At 54.6% G+C, this 9,660-nt stretch overlaps 1 non-coding gene and 1 pseudogene across 1 annotated transcript; both read left to right on the forward strand.

Annotated features, from left to right (window-relative positions):
- Nucleotides 1-269: 269 nt before the first annotated feature.
- Nucleotides 270-422, forward strand: LOC134426227 (5.8S ribosomal RNA). Its single transcript, XR_010029932.1, has one exon. It is a non-coding gene; the product is annotated as a 5.8S ribosomal RNA (ribosomal RNA).
- Nucleotides 423-1,316: 894 nt separating this feature from the next.
- LOC134426203 (28S ribosomal RNA) lies at nt 1,317-9,348 on the forward strand (annotated as a pseudogene).
- The last annotated feature ends 312 nt before the right edge of the window (nt 9,349-9,660 follow it).

A 9,660-nucleotide genomic window follows, 5' to 3' on the forward strand; every position in this document is an offset into this window, starting at 1 on the left:
CTGCTTCAAGTTTGCGCCTGAGGAAGACATCGGTGCACCAGGTGGGACCCAGACTGCTCAGATCTCCTTCAGTGCCACCATAGTGTGGAGGTTTGAGGAAGAATTCCAGTTCAGTGTGGCTGGATCTCCTATGTCTGCACTCCTGACTATCAAGTAAGGACGGTCAAAGCCAGGCACACGCCCGCACATCCTCAGCACAAGAGAAAGGGGCGCCCCATGTGAGCGGTCCCAGCCCCTCCACGGGTGCAGGATTGGTGCCAAAGCCAGACAACTCTTAGTGGTGGATCACTCGGCTCGTGCGTTAATGAAGAATGCAGCTATCTGCAAGAATTAATGTGAATTGCAGGACACATTGGTCATCCACAATTTGAACACACTTGTGGCCCCATGTTCCTCCCAGGGCTACGCCTGTCTGAGCGTTGCTTGACGATCAGTCGCCATCCAGCGGCCACCACGGTGGTGCGGCTGGGGTTGCCTCACAGGCCAGTTGACTGTGGTCAGCGGTGGTGGTGATGGCGGCTCACTGGTGCCCGGAGGGAAGGCGGTCAGGGGTTTGGCAAGGGATGCGTTTCCCTCGGCAGCCTCAATTTTTTCCCTGTGACCCAGCAGGCGTCATAATCGTCATGGCCGTCATCGTCACTGTTGCCGCGCAGGGCTTTCATCCCCCTATATGCAGACTCAGGGACTGCTCCGTAGTTCCCCACTCCTGGAGTGAGCCACTGGGGCAGAGTTTGTCCTTGCAGGGCCCGTACCGCGGTACGGTGGTGGTGGCAGCTGAGGAGAGTAAGAGACAGTGTTGAAAGCACCGCCATGGGCCGAGAGAAGGGAGAGGGCAAGAGGGAGATGAGGCGCAGGCCTCTCCCCCAGCCTCCCCCCCGCGCGGGCGGCTGTCTGCAGGTGGGTACTGCGGGGGTACTGTGCCACTGCGCGTGCGCATGAGGCGAGAGCGCTGGGGACAGATGTTCCGACCCCCTCCTCCCTTCACCTGCCCTCCTCCTCTTCTGTTGTGGTCTCAGGGCGCAAATAGCACCATGGCTTTTCTCTCTCTCTCCACCAAGGCCATCACGTGCCGCCACTCGGCTGGTCCCCCATCAGGGCTGTCTCTGCCACACTCCCTTTTCGGTTCTCATCTCCGGGATGGGGCACTCTGTCTCCGCTTCTCTCCCTCTGGCTTTGTTTTCCCCTGGCGCGTGGGCGCCAGTGGGGGAGGAAGGTGAGGGTAGTAGGTGGGAGAAGCTGGCTGCCTGTTGGCCTGTTGGCATTCTGCTTCTTTAGGAGCTGTATGGGCCAGGAGGTGTGGCCAAGCTTTGGCCTTGCGACCTCAGATCAGACGTGGCAACCCGCTGAATTTAAGCATATTAGTCAGCCAAGGAAAAGAAACTAACGAGGATTCCCTCAGTAATGGTGAATGAAGCGGAAAAGCCCAGTGCCGAATCCCTGCCCCGCAGTGGGGTGCGGGACATGTGGCGTACAGAAGCCCCAATCCCTGGCGGCGCTCTCGGGGGACCCAAGTCCTTGTGATCGAGGCCGCAGTCTGCGGATGGTGTGAGGCCAGTAGCGGCCCCCGTCACGCCAGGCCCAGGGCTTCTCGGAGTTGGGTTGCTTCGGAGTGCAGCCCAAAGCGGGTGGTAAACTCCATCTAAGGCTAAATACTGGCATGAGACCAATAGCCAACAAGTACCGTAAGGGAAAGTTGAAAAGAACTTTGAAGAGAGAGTTCAAGACGGCGTGAAACCGTTAAGAGGTAAACGGGTGGGGCCCATGCAGTCCGCCCAGAGGATTCAACCTGGCGAGTTGCGGTCAGCATGGGTTCAGCGGAACCTCACCTCTGCCTCCCTTCTGTCCCCTGGGCGAACCCCGTCTGCGGGGGCGGGCTGGGGGATGCAGGCTGGTGCGGGCACTGCTGCCTAGCCGGCAGCTGGCCCTGGCCGGGAACATTTCCTCTGCAATGGTGCGCCACGTCCGGCTCCAGGTTGGCTGGGAAGGCCTCCGACGGGCAGGTGTTCCAGTGCCGCACAAGCAGCAGCAGGTGTTACAGCCCTCGGGCATCAGGTCTCGCCAAATCCCGGGGCCGAGGGAAAGGACTGCTGCCGCGCCCTCCTCCCCCCACATCGGCGGTGCTGTGGTGGGGGGCATCGTTTCCCTGCCCCTCACAAGGGTGGGGGGGGGGGCGGCATCATCACAGCGCGGCGTTTCGCGCAGGGGTGTGGGGGCTGGGCCTGCCAGTCCCTGGCACCACTGTCAACCGGGGCAGACTGTCCTCAGTGCGCCCTGACCGCGCAGCGCCGCTGGGCCAGGCTCACGGGCCGCGCTGGGGCGCCCGGAGTCCGCAGCAATGTCGGCTACCCAGCCAACCCGTCTTGAAACACGGACCAAGGAGTCTAGCACGTGCGCGAGTCAGGGGCCGTTGTCGAAAGCCCGCGGCGCAATGAAGGTGAGGGCCGGCGCACGCCGGCTGAGGTGGGATCCCGGGTGCGTGTCGCGCCTGGCAGCCCCGGGTGTACCACCGGCCCGTCTTGCCTGCCGCCCCCTCGTGGGGCCGGGGAGGTGGAGCGTGAGCGTCCGTGCTAGGACCCGAAAGATGGTGAACTATGCCTGGGCAGGGCAAAGCCAGAGGAAACTCTGGTTGAGGTCTGTAGCAGTCCTGACATGCAAATCGGTCGTCCGACCCGGGTCTAGGGGCGAAAGACTAATCAAGCCATCTAGTAGCTGGTTCCCTCCGAAGTTTCCCTCAGGATAGCTGGCACTCGGCAATGGGCAGTTTTACCCAGTAAAGTGAATGATTAGAGGTCTTGGGGCCAAAACGATCTCAACCTATTCTCAAACTTTCAATGGGTAAGGGGGCGGGCTCACTGGCATGGAGCCACACCATGGAATGCGAGTGCTCAGTGTGCCACTTTTGGTAAGCAGAACTTGCGCTGCGGGATGAACCGAACGCCGGGTTAAGGCGCCCGATGCTGACAGTCATCAGAGCCCAAAAATGGTGTTGGTTGATCTAGACAGCAGGACGGTGGCCATGGAAGTCGGAATCCGCTAAGGAGTGTGTAACAACTCACCTGCCGAATCAACTGGCCCTGAAAATGGATGGCGCTGGAGCGTCGGGCCCATACTCGGCCGTCGCCGGCAGTACGATGCCCGCAGGGGCTAGGCTGCAACGAGTAGGAGAGCCACTGCGGTGCGCCTCGAAGCCAGGGGCGTGGGCCCAGGTGGAGCTGCCGCAGGTGCAGATCTTGGTGGTAGTAGCAAATATTCAAACGAGAGCTTTGAAGGCCAAAGTGGAGCAGGGTTCCATGTGAACAGCAGTTGAACATGGGTCAGTCGGTCCTAAGCGATAGGCGAGCGTGGTTCCGAAAGGGCAGGTGATGGCCTTTGTTGCCCTCAGCCGATCGAAAGGGAGTCGGGTTCAGATCCCCGAATCCGGAGTGGCGGAGACGGGCGCCGTGAGGCACCCAGTGCGGTGATGCAACCGATCCCAGAGAAGCTGGTGGGAGCCTCAGGGAGAGTTTTCTTTTCTTTGTGAAGGGCTGGGTGCCTTGGAATGGATTCATCCCGAGCGAGGGGCCCTCACCTTGGAAAGCATTGCGGTTCCAGAAGCATCCGGTGAGCTCTCGCTGGCCCGTGAAAATCCGGGGGAGAGGGTGTAAGTCTCGCGCCGGGCCGTACCCATATCCGCAGCAGGTCTCCAAGTTGAACAGCCTCTGGCATGTTGGAACAATGTAGGTAAGGGAAGTTGGCAAGCTGGATCCGTAACTTGGGGATAAGGATTGCCTCTAAGGGCTGGGTCGGTCGGGCTGGGTCGCGAAGCGGGGCTGGGCGCGTGCCGCAGCTGGGCGAGGTGCTGCTCGTGGGTGAGTGCGCTCCGCGTGGCCTGCCCAGGCACCGGGGTGTGCACGCGCGCAGTGGCGACTCTGGACACACGCTGGGCCCTTCCTGTGGATCGCCCCGGCTGTGGCGGGCGCCGCCTACTCCCCCCCTCCGCCCACCCTCCGCCTTGCCACAGCCGGCGCCCCAGCGGCGGCCATCATTGTTGCGCACCGCTGCCCCAGCGGTTCCCGCCGGTGGGGTTCCCGCGGTGTGCGGCCAGTGCGCGCGCAGCCGCAGCCAGCGTAGGCTGAGCGGTTCGTGCGGGGGAGGGTCCCCGGGGGAGGGTCTCCGGGCCAGGGCCCCGCCTCAGTCAGTGCCTAGCAGCCGGCTTAGAACTGGTGCGGACCAGGGGAATCCGACTGCTTAATGAAAACAAAGCATTGTGAAGGCCTGAGGCGGGTGTTGACGCGATGTAATTTCTGCCCAGTGCTCTGAATGTCAAAGTGAAGAAATTCAATGAAGCGTGGGTAAACGGCGGGAGTAACTATATTTACTAACTGGGCATAGTCGCGGAAGTCGCACCTCCTCGTGGTCCTGCCGGATACCTTCGTGGTAACTGAGTCGACTTCTGCCCCAGTGTGAGAGAGGGCGCATATCAGCCCTCCCTGTCGTTGGACTCACCACCCAATGATAGTTTCACGAATTGCTGAAACAAAAAGGTTGGCACAGTTAGTTCGCTGTTGCACAGAGCCTTGTCCATGGGCTGTTGTTGACACAGTTGGTAGTTTGAGAGAGGGTCAGCTACTATATGCTTCTACTCTCACTTGGACTTGTCACTTTATTGCTTACCAGACTGACAAAATGGCTTTGCGTTATATCTTGACTACCACTCAGACTGACCCATTAGATCTAAGGGTCATTGATGTCAAATTACCATCTATGCCCTGTGTGCCCAGGGAAGAGGGATTCGATCTTGTAAGTTTGGAGTTTTTTAACTCCAGAATTGTTAAAGAAGATGGTGTACATCATGTGGATGTTTGGTAGGGTTTGGGGCAACTCCCTGAGCCCTATGAGATCTCCCCTATGGGGATGGCCCAGGATGAGGCTGAGAGTGCGGTGGGAGGTACCGAAGAGCCCAAAACACCTGAGGCTGAGAGCGCGATGGGAGGTAGTGAAGAGCCCAAAACACCCGAGGCTCCTCACGGGTCTGAAGGTGGTGGTACAACGCCAAGAACACCTGTCGTGTCCATGCCTGACAAACAACCATCTTGTCCTTGTTGTGAGACCTGGTTTACTAGGATGTTGGGGCTGATTGACCATCTCAAAAGGGCGCACGGGCAGAGAAAGATCATTTTCAGGTGTTCAAAATGTGGTAAACAAAATATAAAATACCACAGTATCTCCTGTCACATCCCACGCTGCAAGGGGGTGGTGTGTGTGGCTCCCACTGGGGAATGGGTCTGTGACGTGTGCCAACGTGGGTTCGCTACTAAGACTGGCCTGGGTCTGCACAAGAGAATAAGACATCCTCTTGTGCGAAATGTGGAGCGGATTGTTGCTTCTCATCCCAAAGAGTCATCGGCCTGAGGGGCCCACAAACGGGTATGGACTAAGGAGGAAGAGGCTCTTCTGGTACAATTGGTGGACAAGTTTGCCAGTAAGCGGAATATCAACCAACTTGTAGCGGAGCATATTCCAACTAAAATGGCAGAGCAGATTAGTGATAAAAGGCGTCCCTCCGTGAAAGGTCATGAAGGACTAGTAGGTGCCACTGGAACTGAACGTCCTGCTGGATCTGGTAAGGAGGGATGCCCAAGGAGGGACAGTTAAAGCTCCAATTCCGGAAAGTCATCAAAGCGGGATTATCGTTTGGCAAATTGACCATGTATTGGGAAGCCTTCAAGAAAGTTCTTGATGGGCAAGATCCAGGTCGGGTGGTGAACGATGTTTATAAGGAGTTTCTTGGTATTCTGGGTGTGCCTAGCCAAACTAAATCTATCAAGGGTCAAAAGACGCAGGCATCCCATGGCCAAAAAGCATCCAAAACTCTATCAAATTGGATGCGCAGAAGAGCTATTAAGAGGGGAAAATTCTTGAGGTTCCAACTGCTGTACGAGTTACATAGAAGGTGCCTCATACGTGATCCTGGACAGCACGGAAGCCTCTCAGTGCCAATTACCATCAAGTGTTCTCCATGATCACTTTAAAAGAAGGTGGGATACATCTGATATATTTGGTGGCCTACTTGATTTCCCTCCATTTAAGGAGGCGGATAACGCCACATTCGAGGCCTTAATTACTGGAAAAGAGATTGATAAGAACATGAGAGAGATGTGTAAAACCTCTGCTCCCGGGCCAGATGGGATCACTTTGGGTCAGATTATTGCAAAAGGCCCAAAGTTTTCCCAGTTGACTGAGATGTTCAGCCTCTGGCTTATCACTGGTACTGTTCCAGATGCGCTGCGGGACTGCAAGACAGTCTTGATACCCAAGTCTTCAAATGCCGAGAAGCTTGGTGATATCAATAACTGGAGGCCTATCACTATTGGTTCAGTGGTGATTAGGCTGTTTTCCAGGATTGCTACTGCGAGGCTGTCCAAAGCATGTCCCATCAACCCCCGGCAACGGGGTTTTATTTGCGCATCAGGTTGTGCCGAAAACCTCAAGTTGTTACGGCTTGTGGTGGAACAGCTAAGTGACAGCATAAACATCTGGGGGTTGTGTTCGTGGACATTGCTAAGGCATTTGACACCGTCTGTCATCAGCATTTGAGGGTCTGGTCCAGAGAGGGGTGGATCCACACATGATAGAGTTGGTGAGGGAAATATATCGGGATGTTAAGATGTGCATTTCCATGGGAAGAGAAAGGACAGACCCCATATACATTTGCTCAGGTGTCAAGCAAGGCGACCCCATGTCACCTTTGCTGCTCAATTTTAGTGATGGACCCCCTTCTATATAAACTCGAGAATGAAGGTGAGGTTTTCCATCATGGGGGCTGGAAATTTACAGCCATGGCATTTGCTGATGACTTGGTGCTGCTGAGTGACTCTTGGGAAGGCATGTGTCATAACATCAAAATTTTGGAGGCCTTTTGCAATCTAACTGGCCTCAGTACGCAGGGGGGAAAATGTCATGGCTTTTACATCAAGCCTACAAGGGACTCGTATACTATCAATGATTGTCCCACGTGGGTGATTAATGGATCCCCCCTTAACATGATCGACCCAGGGAGCTCAGAAAGGTACGTCAGCACATGGGTTGACCCCTGGACTGGCTTTCCAGATCCTAGACTATCAGAGAAGCTCATGGATTGGCTTCATCGGATTGGTCGTTCGCCCTTAAAACCTCTTCAGAAAGTCGATATACTCAGGACCTATACCATCCCGAGACTGATATATCTGGCTGACCATACCGAAGTTAAGGTGGGCCTGCTTGAATCCCTTGACCAATTAATTCATAACACGGTTAAGGAATGGCTTCATCTTCCCCCCAGTACATGTGATGCGATCTTGTATTCGAGTTTTAAAGATGGCGGTTTAGACCTCATCAAGTTGGCGTTGCTCATTCCAAGTATTCAGGTGTGAAGACTCCATAGATTAGCCCAGTCTTCGGATGAGACTCTTGTGAACTATCTAAAGGAAGTACATCTGGAACGGTTATTTGAAAAATTGTGGTTGAAAGCGGGGAGGACACAAGAGTCCATCCCATCGATTTGGGAGCCTTTACCATTGGTAGAGTTTGGGGGCGACGATGGAGCCTGGCTGGAATGGGAAGCACCCATCCCTAAGATTCGATACCCAAGACCTTGTAACTGGAGGAAACGAGAATTTCATAAATGGACCCATCTGGTTGCCCAGGGCCATGGGATTGAGCATTTCGAGAATGATGAGATCAGTAATGCCTGGATAGGGCAGTTTAAGGGCATACCTCACTGTAAACTAATCACGGCCCTACAACTCAGAGCGAATGTCTACCCAACAAGAGAATTCCTGGCTAGGGGTAAACAAGAGTATGTTGCTCAATCATGTGGACATTGTGGAGCTAGATTTGAGACCACAGCCCACATTGTCAGAAACTGTGCCATCACTCAAGATGCCAGGATTAAGAGACACAATGCCATCTGTGAAACCCTTAGCGAGGAGGCTAAGAGGGAGTGTTGGACAGTTTTTGAGGAGCCACACCTAAGGGATTATGAAAATTAAGTATTTAAACTGGATTTAATCTTTGTCAAAGGTTCTAAGGCAGTTGTGGTCAATGTGACTGTGAGGTCTGAGCACTCTGATGTCTCATTGAGTGAGGCCGCCTTGGAGAAGGCCAAAAAATATCAGCGCCTTCATACAGAAATTCAGCAACTGACCAATGCTGATGACATTGAATATGTTGGCTTCCCCATGGGAGCCCGTACCAAATGGTTTGGCAATAATAATGAGTTGCTGACCGCCCTTGGTCTCTCTAAAACAAGGCTAGAGAGAACCGCATGGGCCCTAGCATCCACCTCCGTTGACATTGTAAATATATTCATTAGCAAAGCTAGATCAATTGTATCTGTGTAAATCCTGGTAAATAAACTAGGCCTCTCCCCTCGACAGGTTCGCTGGACAGTGGAATCGGTATTTGTTTGGGAGGGGTTCATCCGTCATAACCGCGTCTAGCCCATTTTGGGCTATAAATTCCAATTTGGTCATTCAGGTGCACGGGCCACCTTACTTAACCCGGAAAAGGAACATATACAATTTGTATGTGTTTATTAAATAGCCAAATGCCTCGTAATCTAATTAGTGACGTGCATGAATGGATGAACAAGATTCCCACTGTCCCTACCTACTATCCAGCGAAACCACAGCCAAGGGAACGGGTTTGGTGGAATCAGCAGGGAAAGAAGACCCTGTTGAGTTTGACTCTAGTCTAGCGCTGTGAAGAGACATGAGAGGTGTAGAATAAGTGGGAAGCCGGGCACGCGCTCGGTGGTGCGGGGCGACCCACCCGCCGGCGTCCCGGCCATCAGTGAAATACCACTACTCTGATCGTTTTTTCACTTACCCGGTGAGGCGGCGGGGGGCGAACCCCGAGGGGGGCTCTCGCTTCTGGCGCCAAGAGGCCGGCGCGCGCCGGCCACGACCTGCTCCGGGGACAGCGGCAGGTGGGGAGTTTGACTGGGGCGGTACACCTGTCAAAGCATAATGCAGGTGTCCTAAGGCAAGCTCAGGGAGGACGGAAACCTCCCGTGGAGCAGAAGGGCAAAAGCTGGCTTGATCTTGATTTTCAGTACGAATACAGACCATGAAAGCGGGGCCTCACGATCCTTCTGGCTTTTTTGGGTTTTAAGCAGGAGGTGTCAGAAAAGTTACCACAGGGATAACTGGCTTGTGGCGGCCAAGCGTTCATAGTGACATAGCTTTTTGATCCTTCGATGTCGGCTCTTCCTATCATTGTGAAGCAGAATTCACCAAGCGTTGGATTGTTCACCCACTAATAGGGAATCTGAGCTTGGTTTAGACTGTCATGAGACAGGTTAGTTTTACCCTACTGATGATATACTGTTGCAATAATAATCCTGGGAACCCTTGGGATGGGATGGGATGTGTTATCCCTTAGAGAAGTGAGGCCAATGGAGATCTCTCCCCTGAAAACATTGCCTGCAGAACCCCTTCCAGAGTCCAGCTGAAGGCCTGGCCTTTGGGCTGGGATCAGTTTGGTCAGAGGGGTGACCTCCTTTGACCAGGGACACATCCTACTCTAGCGGGGGATGTTGCTGAGCAGGGCTTTGAGGGTCAGGCTGAAATGAATGTGCCAAGGGCCAGTGAAGGGGCCTGGGAGGTTCCTCTCCACTCCTGGTGTGTGGCAGAAGGGTCT

Source organism: Melospiza melodia, chromosome 17 (genome assembly GCF_035770615.1).
Source record: "Melospiza melodia melodia isolate bMelMel2 chromosome 17, bMelMel2.pri, whole genome shotgun sequence".
Lineage (NCBI taxonomy): Eukaryota > Metazoa > Chordata > Aves > Passeriformes > Passerellidae > Melospiza > Melospiza melodia.